This window comes from Poromitra crassiceps (genome assembly GCF_964638095.1).
Source record: "Poromitra crassiceps genome assembly, chromosome: 17".
In the NCBI taxonomy this organism is placed as follows: Eukaryota; Metazoa; Chordata; class Actinopteri; order Beryciformes; family Melamphaidae; genus Poromitra; species Poromitra crassiceps.
The window spans coordinates 13452127-13470351 of NC_139635.1; positions in this window are offsets into that span (position 1 = coordinate 13452127).

Consider the following 18225-nt stretch of genomic DNA (forward strand, 5'->3'; position numbering starts at 1 on the left):
GATGCTTGTGTGTCATGTTATAAAAGCTACCGAGAAGGGAGTAATGCGAGTCCGTCAAAGTAAGCAATTGGAGGGTCCCAGACTTTGTGCTACACTTATTTGTGTCTCATTAAATCAGTGTCTATTAATGTAATTATTCAACCTAAAGTCAAACATCACATTTGAGGAAAATTATGGAACTGTCAGGTGAGGCTACATCTATCTATCTATCTTACACCAAGTTTCCCTTAACAGCCCTAGACTAGACTATAGGCTACTACACAACATGGCTACAGTATGTATGAATAAGAGCACAGTAACATTTTGACAGCTATCCTACACTATAGGCTACTTTTTTTTTTTTACCTTTATTTATACAGGGGGAGTCTCACTGAGAGCAATGCTCTCTTTTTCAGGAGTGCCCTGTTCACATTCACACACACATTCACACCTGGAAGCTGACTAGTACAACCACAGTCTGATCTGCTGGCCACTGATCAGCTCCGCTGGAGCAGTTGGGGTTAAGGGCCTTGCTCAAGGGCACCTCAGTGGTGGTAATGAGGGAGGGGCAAGCGCTGCCTTTTCACTTTCCCCACCCAGATTTATCCTGCCGGTCCCGGGGATTGAACCGACGACCTTCCGGTCGCAAGCTCGCTTCTCTAACCATTGGGCCACCACTGCCCAATGTGAAGTTCTTCCCAGCTTCCAACGATCGTTGCAGCAGTGACCAACTATCTCAGAGCAAGATGAAAGCTTAGAGAGAGATGGATGACCTGAATGAAGTTTGAACTCCAGCTTTTCAGTCAGTTGGTCTTCTGTGATTGGTTATTCTTCTGATTGGTTCACACAGGCTTTTGGGGTGGAGAGTTTAGGAGGAGCCTTAACTCATTCATGGCCAGTTTAGGACTGCCAATATTTAGCATAGGCCAAAGATTTTCATAATTTTTGGTCATCTTTCAAGACCCACAGTAAATTATCTATTAGCACCAAAGTGATTTGCAATACCTCAAAATGAAGATGTACGTCTCTGGGTTCACCAGGAAAAAAAAAAGTGAGCTTTTAGCATGTTCTGTACTCTACTTATAGCCATTTATATACACCCTGTTTTCACCAAAAAGGTCTCTCTGAGAAGACAAACAGGAGAAAAGGCCATTTTTGTAAAGCACACAATCTCAGGCAGAACTCACTCTCAATTCTTTTATTTTGAACTGTATTGACATCAGACATGTACATATTATTCGTTATGACACAAATTACAAAAAAAAAAAAAAAAAAATATATATATATATATATATATATACTGTATATACATGAAGTGCTTTTTTTACATTCAACAATACAGTTTACTCAGTGTGAGTGAGTGTGCAGACAGACACACAGACAGACAGACAGACAGACAGACAGACAGACAGACAGACAGACAGACACACACACACACACACACACACACACAGAGATAGTTCTGTCCACAGCTGCTGCTGGATCGCACCTCCTTCCCCCGCAAATTAGCATAGGAGGGGAACACCCATCTGGTCTGAGATCAGCGTCTAGCCTCCTCTGCCTCTGCAGCGTTTTCCTCCTCTCGTTCGGGCTGGGACGAATGCTGCGACACAGGAACGGGTCCGGCTTGGCTTTGGGACCAGGCGCTGGAACCGGATCGATCATGTTCGTCACGGGTTTGACTACCGCGAACAAATCAATCCAGGTTCGCTCTGCAGCAAGGCGACCAGTGCAGCGCACCGAGGGGCGTTTCAATGGCGTTTCGCGTGTTGTCAGCTTTTCTTTGAGGCTAGGGACCTGATAACATGTCACAGGCTGGGGAAGTGTTTGAACTACGCGCTGCACTAATAAAAACAAAAACACGTCAAACACGTCATTGGCCATCTGGGCTATTCCAGATAACACGTCAAAGACGTCTTTGGCCATGAATGAGTTTTAAGGAGCAGCCAATCCACTGCAAGGCCCACTCCCTCCCTTGCTCCGTTTCCCAATAGCCTGACGCTGTGTGGGTGTCTGAGAGAGAGAGATAGGGTGTGTGTGAGAGAGAGAGATAGTGTGTTTGTGTGTGTGTGTTTCCCATGATTGGGGGCTCGTCCAATTGTCTCCACCCCGAGCAGAATGACATCATCGAAACTCATCCTTCGAGTGAACTCCCGAGTTCATGGGTACCGGCTCTAGTGGGGGGGGGGGGGGGGGCAGACTTTGAGAGTCGGAGCTGGAGGTGTGCGTACTCAGTGCCAGGAAACCAGCTGTTTTCTGCTCTTAACCCACTCCTTCCCTCATTGTCCACGTGTGTGTGTATGTGTCATGATGAATGTATATAAAGTGTGCATTATATAAACAATAACATATATGTACACTCTGCAGTGACATGTCTTCTGTGAGAGAGAGCTCAAGAAGGGTGGGGGCCGGTGGTGTGCGATTCTGCCAGCTCATCAGTTATGTGACTCATTTTCTAGATATCATAGAAGAACAATGCTCTGTTATAAGCCTTGATGGGAAATCTACGCCATGTTTTCTGATACACGGCCACCTGCAAGGTCGAAGTACGTCATTTCATACACAGCACTGATAATAAAATAAGACCGTCTTTGTTCTATGCTAGACATCAACAGCTTTTTTTGGTGGGAACTGCAGAGGGATGATTACATAATTCGGTACTTTTCTCACACTAACTGTTCTCAGCAAAGCCAGGGATAACCCCATCAACTCCATTGCACATGGGCACATGGGCAGCTCTCAACATCAAGCCCAAGCACATGGGCTGTATGCAATCATATATGATCACCCCATTGATTAGAACAGAGGTTCTCAAATGTTTTTCAGCCAAGGACCCCTTACAAGATAGAAAATATACCGGGGACCCCCTCATTCTGATTTGTGATTTTGGGCTAAGCTTAATTGTTTCCACGGTAACGTGCTTGACTTTTAATTTGATAGGTTTGTTATTAGAATGTAATCCATGAACCATTTTAGATTTAAAGCATAAACTATTTTCGTTGAACTATGAAGATTTTGCACAAATTTTTTTTTTTTTTTTTTTTTATTACATTACATTTACATTACGCATTTAGCAGACGCTTTTGTTTTGTCCAAAGCGACTTACAATATCACAATTTGTCAACAGTCCAGAAAACCACTATGCAACACAATCAACTAGCACCATGTAGGAAGTAGTTTGAGAAGGAATAAGTAACATGTAGCTTGAAAAGTTTTCGCGGACCCCCATTTGAGAACCACTGGATTAGAAATATGGGCTGTCCTGTAAATATCAATAGTATGTATAATAATGTTTTGACAGCTAGCCTACACTATAGGCTACACAACATAACAGTAGGCCTATGTAATGTGTACTGGATTTAAAGTTCTAACTGGAGCCACAAACCACCAGGAAACAAGAGTTGCAATCCATCGTCCAATTTATTTATTTAAAGGTTGATGTTGATGAGGATTGCCCAAAGATTGCCATGAGGATCGCCATGGTTCTGAACAGAAGGAAAGACAAATTACATCTTGTCCAAAGAAATACATAAATACAGCATTTCAATCGTTCCAAATATGCAAATTAAAGTACCATAAATATCCAAAATAATAGTTAGGCAAATGATCTTCCTCACAACGTTATTTAACACGTTCACTGCCAATGACGAGTTGAGTCGTCAAAAAAAATCCAACGGTTGACTGCCAATGACGAGTTGAGTCGTCAAAAAAAAAAAAAAAAAATTTGACGGTGGGACGTGGATCAACGCCCCCCACGTCTCCTATAAAATTATTGGAGCCACCGACCGTGTACATCCCATTCCACCGACCCACTAAGTGGCGACAGTGCCCTCCAAAGCAGAGCCAAAACTGCAGGGGAACGCGCGATGAAACCATTCTCATACTGTAGAATGGATTGGCGAAAACGCTTTCGCTTTCGCGCTGATTGCTGGCGGTGAGGGATTGCAAATTTGCATAATAGATTACGGGTGGAACACACTTTGAAACACGCAGCATAAATAAGACCAGAATCGCAAAAGCTTCATCAAAGCTCTCAACCGAAACCGCAAGAAACGAGCGAGCCCATCCAGACTTCCTCAAAGAGCGGCCGCCAGCAGACAGGAGCAGCAGCAAAGCAGTGAGACTGGTGACGCGAGGTTACAGCAGCAGCAGAAACGAGCTTGTGACATGCCCGCTGCAGCCAAGAAGACACATACGGAGGGAGGAGTTTGAAGGAGAGGGGTGTTTCCTGCTGTTATGGAGGAAATTACTGTTCAAAACTATTGTTTAGATGTCTGACGTCTTACTGATGCCAAAAATGAATGGTTAAAGTGACTGTTCTATCGAATTTCACAAAAAGCCATTTATCTCAGAATAAATTTTCAGATGCTGAAAACCATGCTGTATTCAACTGCTAATGCTTACATAACTACTAACTCTACAAACTAACTCTTTTAGACAGAGAAAGCACACATTCTATTAGTTCTTTTGAGATATTGTGTGTTCACAAAATCCTAACAGAAAAGAATCCTCAGCTCTTGAAAGATGAGCCAGAATCCTAAAAAAAAAACCTTGGCAGAAGCTAACCACAGTATTGAAAAACGGCTGGCAGTGAATGTGTTAACAAACTGTATAATCTATTATCAATTAACCTTCATATCAATCCTTAAGCAAATTTAAATACTGTATAAAGAAACTGAATTGCTACTTACATTGAAGGTTATTCAAAAGACACATGGCACACAAGCACTCTGGTGAGGTGAAGATGTTTGGAGACAGAGGAGGATGGCCTGGTCCCTGCCTCTATTTATAAAGTGGGAGGTACTAGCACAGGCACACTGAACAAGCACTTGGTGTCTCCTTGTGGAGATCAGGGAAAAAACTTGTAGTTTCTAACATAATGTATGAATAAGACAATAACGTTTTGACAGAATAAGAGCACAGTAACGTGTTGACAGCCAGCCTACACTATAGGCTACACAACATGACTACAGTAGGCCTATGCAGTGTTCGAGTTATAGTCAGATAGCTATGGGGGCCACCGATTTAGAATTGGGCCGTCTTTTCCTCAAATTGTGGCCATTTGAAGCCAGATTTAGAGGAATATCTAATTTAAAATTAACATTCGGTTTAGACTGTTGTGTGATGTTATTATTCAGTCTTAAGGTCCTTACACATCAAGAGCGATGCGAATATACGGCACGAAATTGCGATGCAAGTTTTGACCCAGCTGTCAATCACAGCCACAGATGTGTACACGTCGGAAGCGAATTTCTGAAAAATCGACCGTGGTTCGAAAAAATAAGCACCGCAATAACGCTCGGCGAAACCTCGCCGTTGGTATGCACGGTTGCATTAACTGATATAGGTTCGGAAAATAATATTGACGTGCGAATTAATCGCATGAAAAAAATGCTCCCGATGTGTAAGGACCTTTACTCTTAACTCATTCAGGGCCAATGACGTCTTTGACGTGTTATCAGGAATAGCCCAGAGGGCCAATGACGTGTTTAACGTGTTTTTGTTTTTATTACTGCAGCGCGTAGTTCAAACACTTCCTCAGCCTGTGACATAGTATCAGGTCCCTAGCATCTAAGACAACACGTGAACAAACACATACCGCAGCTGTTGTTTTGAAATTGAGCAGGAGGAAAATCAGAAAATGGATAAACGCTTCCTTCTGCAGACAGGAGAAACGCCATTGAAACGCCCCTCGGCGCACTGCAGGAGCTGGTCGCTTTCCTGTGTGCCAGCCGGGAGGAAACGGGAGAAAGTAATCCAGAGATGCATTTGATCATCGGAGGAATGAGGAAATGATCGATCAGAGGGCGGTGAGGACGTGTTGAATAGCCGAGGGGAAAACGGGAACGATCAAATAGCAGGGAGGATAGGACAGCATGGACGAGGACGGGTGGACCAGAACAAAACAAAATAAACACACGAACAGCAGGCAGAAGCGGCAGTCACAGCAGCCCGCTGTCCGTTCTCAAGAGCTATTCAGTTGGTTCATGAAATCGCTGGGCTGCGTGCCCTCCAGTGTTGCTCCTGGCCAATCCCGGCGCCACAGGGCGTGGTTATTGCTTATCCTATGTGGGGTTAGAAATCACGCAACGAAGGGGGATCGTGTGTGTGTGTGTGTGTGTGTCTGTGTGTGTGTGTGTGTGTGTGTGTGTGTGTGTCTGTCTGTCTGTCTGTCTGTCTGTCTGTCTGTCTGTCTGTCTGTCTGTCTGTGTGTCTGTCTGCACACTCACTCACACTGCTGTATTGTTGAATGTAAAAAAAAAAGCACTTCATGTGTATATATATATATATATATTTTTTTTTTTTCATTTGTGTGATAACGAATAGTATTTACATGTCTGATGTCAATACAGTTCAAAATAAAAGAATTGAGAGCGAGTTCTGCCTGAGAATGTGTATTTTACAGAAATTGCCTTTTCTCCTGTTTGTCATCTCAGAGAGACCTTTTGGGTGAAAACAGGGTGTATATAAATGGATATAAGTAGAGTACAGAACATGCTAAAAGCTCACTTTTTTTTTCCTGGTGAACCCAGAGACGTACATCTTCATTTTGAGGTATTGCAAATCACTCTGGTGCTAATAGATAATTTACTGTGGGTCTTGAAAGATGACCAACAATTATGAAAATCTTTGGCCTGTGCTAAATATTGGCAGTCCTAAACTGGCCATGAATGAGTTAACCATCAATTTGTTCCTTTTCTCACTCACCTCCGCTCTGATAGCTAGGCCTATATAATGCCGTGATATTTACTTATTTGCATTTGATAAAATACAACAATTTAATTTTACAAATGAGACAAAATTGCTGAACTTAAATGAACATTTATTTAACTCTGTCTCTGCACTTATAAATCAAAAACTACAAAAATAAATACATAATGCTTATACATACATATACATAATGCAAATACAATTTGCTTTCCGCGCAGTTCTCTGCACTCCGCAAGAAACGCTATCTAAAAACAACAACAAGAAGAAAACAGATGAATGGGGCAGCCATCCCCTATGCTACTATTGCATAGCAACAACAGACCGGAAGTAACCAGAGTAGGCTAACCTTAAGAACAAACTAATGTGCACAGGTAATCAAGAACTTGTGAATGAAAAACAAATTGCACCTAACAAACAGCAGCATATTTCAGCAGATACAGTAGCAGCATCTTGTTAGAACAAAAACAACTGTAGGCTTAATACTTACAAAATGAAAAGTCTCAGTCTCCTCTCCTCTCAGCTGTGTCCACGATATCATCAGACCATAACGTTAGCTTACCTACTAGCTAGTAGCAACCTGGCTGCTGCGCTAACAGGTCGTTGTCCGTTGTCTGAAGCCGTTCTTTGTTTCTTTCTGAAACAGAAGCTATCCAGGCTTGTACACCCCGTTGGCAGCTTCAGCCTTTTCTTCGGTGGCATGGTAACGCTATACTAAAGATTAATAATATCTTGTTGGCTCAGGCGACTGTTTACATCACGTGATGGTTGCATATTGTGGCTTCTTCTCCCTGCAACTCGGTTGTAGTAGTAGAACACGCGCTCATGGGCAACGCATGGTGGCTTGGAGGTGAAATGCAGCCTATTTCACACAACAATTCAAACGGTTGTTTTGGGAAAACTGAAAACGTGTTTCTTATTTAGCCTATTTATCTAGTTAACATAAATAATACTAATTCTTACATCGAAAAATGTGTTATTCGGGGGGGGCGCGGGGGGGGAAAGAAGTTATATTTGTGGGGGTCCCACAGGTGTTCTGGACTATGGGGTCCCAGACTCTATCTATGGGGTCCAAGACCCCATAGGTCCCCCCATAACTGGAACCCCGCGGCCTATGTATGAAGAGCACAGTGATGTTTTGACAGATAGCCATTGCTTATACACAGCATCAATATGACGCTACATTACGGGTGGAAGTTGGAAGGCAATGATTCACATAGTCTGCTCGAAATGGGACCATCATTTACAAAATGAAGGCCATTCTGAAAGTATAGGACTTGGTTGAAAGTAACTAAACTCATCAGGGAAGCGTTGGGGGAATAAAGTGATGCTTTCTGCTGTCGGCCAAAACACGCATTGGGTGAACGGGGGTTTAAGCCGAACGGGAAAGATTTAGCGGTGCACGTAGCCTCTGCAATATTCCATCGTATGGCAATGCTTTCATGAATACATACATGTCTAAAGGGAGGAGAATTAAATCGCCATTATCCCTTTGTTTTTGTTCAGCCTGACACACCTGTCCTATAGTTTCTGCCTCTCTACAAGGCATCTTGAAGCAACCTCGGCAAGACCCGCCCCTAAGCTGCCTCTGATTGGTAGTCTACAGTCAGCGAGACGTGATTGATAGTCTACGGTCGGATTCTAGGATCTGATTGGGAGTCTACAGTCGGCGAGACCAATCGGAGCGCGCAATTGTCTACAGTGGACTGTAGATAATTGCACTACTGTAGAAACTGAGCTTGCGCATTTCGGCTTTGGAATATAGTTTGTGTAGGATAAGGTACGCCTGTGCACACTTCTCACTGACTTCTCTTTGCCACTAAACCACTGGGGGCGCTGGAGTTAAAGAAGTGTCAGGGTTGGTGCAGATTATTTGCATAAGTTGTCTTGTTTACTTTTTAACCGTTTTGTTGTTTACATAACTAAGTCTGTGTGGGATACCTTTGCAAGACGATATCATACTGGGTGGTGAAACACGGATTGGATAGAGTAGATAGTCACTGGACAGGTTAGTCATGGTTTTAGTAGGGATTCTACACAAGGTTTGATAGATGAGACCCCTGGAGGAGAAAGGGGTGGAGGAGGGTTGCAGCAATCACACTGAAATAACAGCAGACTGTGTATGAGAAGAGAGCAGTTTTTAAAGGTTGCCGCTAAGGCTGAGATTGGCTGAATGGGAAGATGTGGCCAACTGTGATTGGTTTAGAAAAATCACTAACGCTCCCCTAATCAGTTGAATGCAGGGCAGCTGAAAGGAAAGAGGGGAATGAGTTAGTGTGAAACAAACAAAGGTCTTTCTGGTCTGAAGTTTCACCTAAGCTTCATTTGAGACTAATTCACAGCAGATCGGCTTTGGAACTAATAAAGCAACAAAGACACATTTCGTTGTAGCCTAGACGTTCTTCCAACAATAATTATAGGTTGTTATTATTATAGTGGTAAGTTGTTGTGGAGTCGGCCTGGAAATTATTTGCTTGTTTGCTTTATTTTAGCTTTGCCACCCCAGTCGCTGTTTCCACTGTCTCCAAAATGTGCATGGATCAAAGTTAACGCACAGATGCACACATTCTCCCATCCAGTTTGTTATAGATCACAACCTCTGTGGGAAGTGGTAGATGTGCTTCTTTCAGGCCCAATTTTATTTGCTACGGTTATTAAAGAGATTCTAGTATAAATGCCTGGAAGATGAATGTAGTTGATTGGAGAATGCATAGATTCACTTTGACTAGTCATCTCCAATTTACTAATTGATTTGATAACATTAAAAAATGAAATTCAATTAACAGAAATTGCAATTGCATGCAAGGAGGAGATCCTCAAGTTTAAATAAACAATGGTGGTTATTATTAAAGGTGGCTCTGAATTAGTCATCAAATCAATTTCTGTACTAAGACTTTTAATATCTTTAAATATGTGAGGTGGGGCCACTTCCTCTGGATGGAATGACAAAATGGTAAATGTTTCTCATGCTAGTATAGCCAGATAAAAGTATCAAAACACCTGTTGTCAAACACAGTCCACTGGTGTGGTTAAGTAGTGCAGTCTATATGAATGGTTCTATTTATTTTCACTATAGCATATGCTACTGCCAATCTTATTATTATTATTTCTTATATATATATATATTTTTTTTAAGTGAGCACCCACTGTAAATAATTAAGCTCCCCCAGCCACAATAGATCTCAACAGTCACGTGAGGTCTCCAACCCCAGACGAGAATTCCCCATTAATTTTCTCCATAGACAAGAGAAGGGAAATCTGAACTACAAACTGGTCCAGCTGCATCTGGTCTTGGTCAGTAGATTATATTCTGCCTTTCAAATAAATAAATCCATGTTGAAACTCGTGGAATATTGATTTAACTGAAGCTACATCAAACAGTGAAGGAACTGATGAAATATTGAATCCATCAATCTTTCCTAAATCTAGGTTTTATCACCCAGTACTACAAACTATACATCAGTGAAGAAGATACAACAATGCAATATGCTGTGTGTGTGTGTGTGTGTGTGCGCGCGCGCGCGTGCTTCTCTGTGCCTGTGCATGTGTGCACAGGTGTGTCTATTTGTATGTGTGTATCTTTGTGTGTGTATGTATGTGTGTGTGTGTGTGTGTGTGTGTGTGTGTGTGTGTGTGTGTGTGTCAAGTCAACTCAAGTTTATTTGTATAGCCCTATTCACAAGCATGTCTCAGAGGGTTTTACAGATAATATGTCTAAGTTTAGCTAAGCACTATCAATGAAGAGAATGGACAATATTTTATTAGAGAGGGAGAGAGGGGGAGGGGGAGAGAAGGAGAGGGAATGGGGGAAGGGAGAGAGAGGGGGGGAGAACAGGGGAGGGAGGGGGAGAAGAGAGAGCAGAACACACACTATAGGGGCTGGGCGATACGATATAAATCAATATGATAGTCATAGGGGTCAGTCAATATGGTTCATGTAATCAAAGTCACATTTAGTAATCCAATTACCATATTATCATATATGTACTTACCTGTGTGTGTGTGTGTGTGTGTGTGTGTGTGTGTGTGTGTGTGTGTGTGTGTGTGTGTGTGTGTGTGTGTGTGTGTGTGTGTGTGTGTGCGCGTGCGTGTGTGTGTGTGTGTGTGTGTGTGCGTGTGCGTGTGCAGGCTGTCAGGCTGTCTGCTCACAGGGGAAGGTTGTGCTTCTCTGGCCTCAGCTCTGAGCTCCAACCCCTCCCATCTGAGAGAGCTGGACCTGAGCTACAATCATCCAGGAGCCTCAGTGTCGCTGCTGGAGGATCCACACTGGAGACTGGACTCTCTCAGGTACGGAGAAGCAAAATCTGCTAGAAGGCTGAGAGTCACACACATTTTCTCTGTCACACTGAGAAGAGGAGGAATATTAAAGAGGACATGAAACAATGAAAATAGACACTTACACAGAGCTTTGTGTATTAAGCCCGGGACATACTCCATGCGGGCAGTGAGAGGCGAAGCTCCGCAGACTGCGTGCGCACCCTGCGCTGGGACAGACGGGGTCATACTCAGAGTGCTGCTCAGAGCACAGCTGTTTACATAGTACAGTGAATGACCCATGATAAAGTCAATGAAACGCAATTAAAAGTCAATGGAATGCCATTATGTTCAGTAGACTGCGGTTTCACTCTCAAACGATTGTATCAGCACATGAATAGAATCGCCAATCCTGTTTTTATTGAATGTAAATAGGCCTAGATCTGTCTCAACACAGCACATTACTTGAAATGACTAAAAACGAACAGTTAGAAATCTAAATTTTCCACATGGGTCAAGAAATGTGGTCAAAACATGGCTCGTAGCCTACTTACTTCTTCATTTCATTTATCTTCTTGACTCTCCCATGGATCTATTGTCTCCCTGCAAAGCAGAGCGGTGCGGTGCGCTGCTAGAAAAATCTGGCGACACGCGTTTATGGCTGCGGTGGCCTCACCCCCACCGTAATTACGTCATATTGGCCGCACGGCCCTCGCGGTTGGAAGCGCGCATGGACTATGTACCGCCCTTTACTAAGATGTACTACAATAAAAAATAACATAATAAAAGTAAGCCATTGTTGAGATTAAAAAAACATTTCAGTCAGGACCACTTTAGTCAAAACACAACACCACTTTAGATAAATTTAAAGCTTTTATTTGCATAAGTTAAATTTGGCGGTATGGCTCTGTTCTGGAGGCTCCCTGCCCTTCCATGCAGCAAGCATGGAAAGCCTAAGGCAGGGAAAGCAGCAGCAGCAGATTCTGGGAGCTGCTTGCCCTTCCACAATCTGTGGAATAGCCTTAAGGCAAGGAGCAGCAAAAGACCCCCAGGTACAGAACAGAGCAAGCAACAATGACAACAGAATCATTGACATTGTTTAAGTCAGATATAGCATAGGGAGGAGCTGGGGAGGAGGTGGGTTGCAAACAGGATTGCAGAGGAAGCAGCAATGACAGGCAGAGTAAAGCAGGTTTAAATAGGGCGCCCCTGTATGAGTTGAGCCAATGGCATCAGCTGAGCTGATGTGGGCTGGGTTTGAGATCAGCTCCTAATCAGCTGTGGGCTGGGTTTAAGCTGGGCTTGACGTTCGTGGCCTGCCTGAACTACCGCATTGCTCAATTTCAGTCTATTCAACTGTAGTTCATATGTAGTTACATGGTACCGGACCTGTAAAGTGGAGTGAGTCTATTTAACTGTAGTTCATATGTAGTTACATGTAACGGACCTGTAAAGTGGAGTGAGTCTATTTAACTGTAGTTCATATGTAGTTACATGGTACCGGACCTGTAAAGTGGAGTGAGTCTATTCAACTGTAGTTCATATGTAGTTACATGGTACCGGACCTGTAAAGTGGAGTGAGTCTATTCAACTGTAGTTCATATGTAGTTACATGGTACCGGACCTGTAAAGAAGCTCCGGGCTGGGACAGAGATTGCTAAAACCCAGTGGTGGATTCGAACCACTGAACTTCAGATTGCAAAGCAAGTGGCTTTAACCACTCAGCCACGAGGGCTTTCCAACTTTCTTAGTGGAGTTTGGGAGGATAACTGTATGTCAGTCAGATGTAGTTGCCACTTCATCGCTTTGTTATTATAAACAGAGGCTAGAAACATGAGGAAACAGAGGCTTCGACTTAGGCTACATCTTCACTAAGCCGTTTTAAAAGACCCCGTAGTTGAAGCCTTCCCAGTCTACACTAGAGCAGGCTCCGAGCAGTCTCCGTCCATATTAGCTCATGCGAGACGCCCGCAATACGATGCTTTACATACACTGGGCATGCGCACGCCTCTATGTTTAGTACTGGAGTCCACAACGAGAGGGCAGCAACTACGCCTACGTTCAAGTCAAAGAAAAGAAGAAGAAGAAGCAGCAAACTGTCAGAAAACAGCGTTACCTTTATGATCTTTTAATAATGTTAGTAGACACATAACTGTAGGCTATAGATCCCCGTTATGAGGCCAGTTTATAAAAAAATAACGCCTATTTCGAAATCTGACTTTTGAGAGCAGGGGATCCAGCCAGCACATCGACCATACTAGCTGATGGAAGCTCAGAGCTGCTCGCTTCATCGACATATAATAAAGATTCATATTCATCTCAGTGGCCTGGACACATTTACGTCCGTGATACCGGGCGAAATGGTCTGTGCGGTTCTGTGGTGATTAGCTCATGTCTTTGTAGCATTATGATTATGATTTAATTCATTATGGAAGATATATGTTGGTTTAACAGATGCAAATTATTTCTTACATAGCCTCCATGTAAAGTGACGCTATGGGCAGACCAATTGGGCTCTATAACGTTATATAACGATACGATCACATTTCAATAAATATAGTTTTTGCAGATTTGTTTCATGCTCTTCTGTATTGGACATTAAGCTGATACACACTTGTCTTGAGCTAATTCCACGAAGCTCAGTTAAGAATATGGCAAGCTAATGTGTCATTGGAAAACATTTATTGATAGTGTAACACTTAACACAATCAAATGTGTAGTCACTTTTTCACAGCAATAGCCTACTGTAGGCTACAGTCCAGCCCACCATGGTATGGGAAAGGAACCGTTGTTTGATGTATTCCAAATTTATACAGATATCACCATATTTAATTTCAATAAATATAAAGCATTGATTTGAAGCAGGCTGCTGGTCGGTTGTTTCGGCCGTCGTCATATCCTCTGGTCCAATCTTCGGTTGGTGTGCCTCGTCTGGTCCAATCTTCGGTTCGTGTCATAGTTCGTGTTCACTCGACATCAACAATCTTTATTATATCACATCTGATCATTTTATCCAACCTGCCTCTGACAACTAATGGGCTCCTTCTGCGATCATATTGTGATACATTCAGGTAGCCTACATGATTTACCGAAGTACATAACAATAACAACAAGGTTTTTTGTTGGCAATGTTTATTGACAAAAGCATTAAAACAAGCAAATAACAATATAATTCTCCGGTCACTGGCAGATAGATGCGTACAAATAGTTCAAAACAAATATCTCAGTCTCAAAACTGTTGGCATTTGACTTGTGTTATATCTGATGTTAAAACAACTGATTATCAGCAGTATTAACCTGCACAGTAGCCTAACAGGTTAACGTTATAATCTCAGGAGAGATTAAGTAGGCTAAATAAACCATACACATGAGAATTACCGTTAACGCTACAGCATTTAATAACGTTCATTTTCCAAAAATCCTGTTCCTCTGTTGTCACTCGACGGTCATCATTCCCTTGAATAAACGAACGTCACGTGTTATTAATCAATGGGCATTTGTTTACCCAACACAATGCTGTGCAGCATGCAATAACATTTTTAAAACATTAACACGTAACTTCTGCTTCTCTAGAATGTTAGTCCTCATGTAATATTTGACAAATGGACATGTTAAATGTCATGCTTGCAATTACGTTAGCTAAAGATGACCTCAATTTTGTGGAAGGTAACGTCAAACCGCAGGCGGCCGGGGCAGGCTGGTGACGCGAGGTCTGGAGATAATATCCAAAAACTACTGAGGTGCCACCACGATGCATCGGATCACAAGTAAAAAGGACAGAATAATTTGGTTATCCATTTCGTTATCCATGATCAAACGTCTGTCCACTTCTCTCAACTAGCGGGGTATATGTAAACAGTGCATCGCCACAAAAAGTGCATCACCAGTGCGACATACTTTCTTCTTCTGTTGTTTGTAGGCGGGTCGCCGACAGCTTCAAGCTGCTTACCGCTGCTTACCATTAATGGTGTTATACCATAGACATAAATAATATGGACGTAGCTATCCCATTACATTTCTTCTCACTGGCGGAGTGCAAACGTTGGCCATCACCATCTTGATATTTCATCAGCAGAGTGGGAGGGAATGGGTTGAGTCCTTCTGCACTTGTTTGTTTGTTTATTTATTTATTTAAGAAAAGGGACAATGCACATTAATTAACATGAGCACGTGAGTCCATCATGTAAATGTGCCAGATTTAGCCATACAGGCTAATTTTCATCTGCAGTCCCTGGCAGGTTGATGTTATATGTAAAACATTAACAAACACATGCAATAGTACAGAAGACATAAGTAGACAAAAGCATATAAAAGAAGAAAAGCACAAGCAGATTAATAGCATATAAAAAGAACATGCAAGATGACATTAGCATATTCTATACAATACATGCCAGAGCAACAGCACATAAGCACATAAAAACAGACAAAAGCATATAAGCACAATTATGCAGCCCCTGGTTTACTGTAAAGCACGGACAAAAGCACAGACAAAAGCACATGCCCTACAAAGCAGACAAACAATGACAAACAACGAAAAATACTATCCTGGAGTATGGATGCATGTTTGATTGTTCAATAGCCAATGTTTTATGGAGTTGGAGAAGGAGTTGAGAGATGTGATGTTTCTCAGTTCTACGGGTATAGTGTTCCAGGTATGTGCTGCTCTGTAGGAGAAGGCTGACTGCCCAAAGCTACTTCTCCTATGTGGAATTTTACAGTCTCCTCTGGTATAGGCTCTGGTAGATGAATTTTGGATTTGTGAAATGAATTCCTTGAGCGGAGGGGGGGCCAGACCATGAAAATTTTTATACACAAGTAAAATATCTGCAAATTTGATCATGTTTTCCCAATTTAAAAAGTCATATTTAGTTAAGATTTTACAGTGGTGATATGAGTTAGATTTTTTGTCCAGTGTTTTCAGGGCTCGCTTATAAAGTGTTTCTACTGATTTTAAAGTAGTTTTACCTGTCTGTGTCCAACTAGTGAGACAGTAATTAATATGTGAAAAAAATCATAGCATTGGCATACAATTTTGAGGCCTCAGTAGTCAGATTGTTCCTGATATATTTGAAATTTGCCAGGTTGAATTTGATTCGGTTGGCAACTTTTTTAACTTGTTTTTTAAATGTTAGCTGGGAGTCTATTATTATGCCTAGGTATTTAAAATCTTGCACGACTGCAAGACTGCTCCCTGCTACCAACACATCTGGGTCTGGATCTCTGTTTGCAGACTTGGAAAAACACATACATACAGTTTTGCTTACATTGAGGTGTAGACATGACTCAGTTAACCAGTTTGATATATTGACCATTGCAGCTGACAGATCTGCTGCAGCTTGTGCCTTATTTTTTGCATTTAGATATATGATCGTATCGTCAGCATACATCTGACGATGTACGTGAGATGGGGGTTTCCCAGAGCCACAGCTCCGCCTGCTATTGGTCCGTAATCTGCAAGCTGCGCGTTCACTGGACAGGCGATCTGTCAATCACCCCCTTTTCTATCTATCTATTTGACTCCAAACGGGCGAGTTATATAAAAAATTACCCCCCCCCCCCCCCCCCCCCCCACACATGTTATGAAAAAGTGAAATTAGCTATATAGACCAAAACCGTGTTTCGGTCCAGACTATAAAGATATTTAATTACTGTTACAAAGTGGGGCATTTTAACAGGAACGATGGGACTTCTGAGTCCTGCCTCAAGTGACCATTCGAGGAATTACAGCTTAAACAAAGACGTCCATATCTTCAGGGTAAAGGGGGTGGGCTCGCCCACTGTGTTATACATATGGCTTTAGCTGTTTAATCCTAAACTCAACAGGCAACATGTTCACCTTGAATTCGTTACCTCCTACATGTGTCCTAGGAGGAGCATTCAGTAGATAATGAATGATGTTATTTTGCCTAACCTGCAACCTCTTCTGTAATCTCATTATCAGGCCACTGTACCAGGTAGAACAGGCAAAATCAAAATGGCACTGTATCAGTGCTGTTACAAGGAGTTTTGTAATAGTAATATCAAACTGACTTGTTCTGCAATACAGAAATTTAGTTTACTGGCACTTTTTGATAATAATAATAACGTATTCAAATAAGTTTTTATCAGAACCTGTTAAAGTAGTACTCTGCCCCTCCCCCCAACCGCAGTGCATTGTCCTGTCTTTTCTCAGGTAAAATGCAAATGAAGTAGAGTCACATGATCAAAGGTTTCATTTCCTCTTAAATGTTTCCATCATCAAAGAGAATCTGCTGATCTGACTTTGTTTCTTCCTCCAGTGTGGACCATGATGCAGTGCAGTGGTTGAAACCAGGTCTGAGGAAATGTAAGTATGCATTTAGTTTGATTCATGAAAACAAAGTAACACAATCAGCTATAGAGTACCGCAGAGATGATGTATTTTTGTAGGCTTAACCAGAACTCCAGAACCTGAACTCCGCCAAGCCGCCCTAAGCTCATTCCCCAAGTTTGAAGTCGATCAGACGAAGGGTTCTTGAGATAAACCGCTTTTTGTGTTTGCCAATAGGTGGCGCTATGCCGAATAGCACAAAATTCGGCACTGAACTCTGTCAGTCAGGTCCCCCTACTGTAAATTAACTCTCCGAGTTTGAAGTCGATCCGTCCAATGCTTCTCGAGATAAACCACCACTTTGTGTTTGCTAGTAGGTGGCGCTATACTGAATTGCATGAAATTCAGCACTGCAATCCAACATGTACCCCTAAGCGCAGTCCCCGAGTTTGAAGTTGATCCGACGAATGGTTCTCGAGATGAACGGCACTGCACTCCATCAGGTCACTCCATCACTCCATCACTCCATCACTCCATCATCTAAGTTAGGGGCAAACATACATGGGCAAAAATCTCAATCTGGCCCCCAATGTCCTGAAAAGAAAACAACCCCCAAAAACTCAATAAAAGGCAGAATTATGTGAATGAATCTCATCTGCTACAGCCATTTGATTTGTATCACTATATATTTATATCAGGGGATGAACAGGAGAAATGACCAATCACAGAGAGAGGGGTAAAAATAAGGAGACTCGTGTTGGCAGGTATGAAGTCGATCAGACGAATGGTTCCCGAGATAAACCGTTTTTTGTGTTTGCCAATAGGTGGCGCTATGCCGAATAGCATGAAATTCAGCACTGAACTCTGTCAGGTCCCCCTACTGTAAATGCACTCCCCTAGTTTGAAGTCGAGTCTTGAGGGGGGAAAAAGCTTTTTGTGTTTGCCAGTAGGTGGCGCACATGCCGAGTCTATCTGCGTGTGTGTGTGTGTGTGGG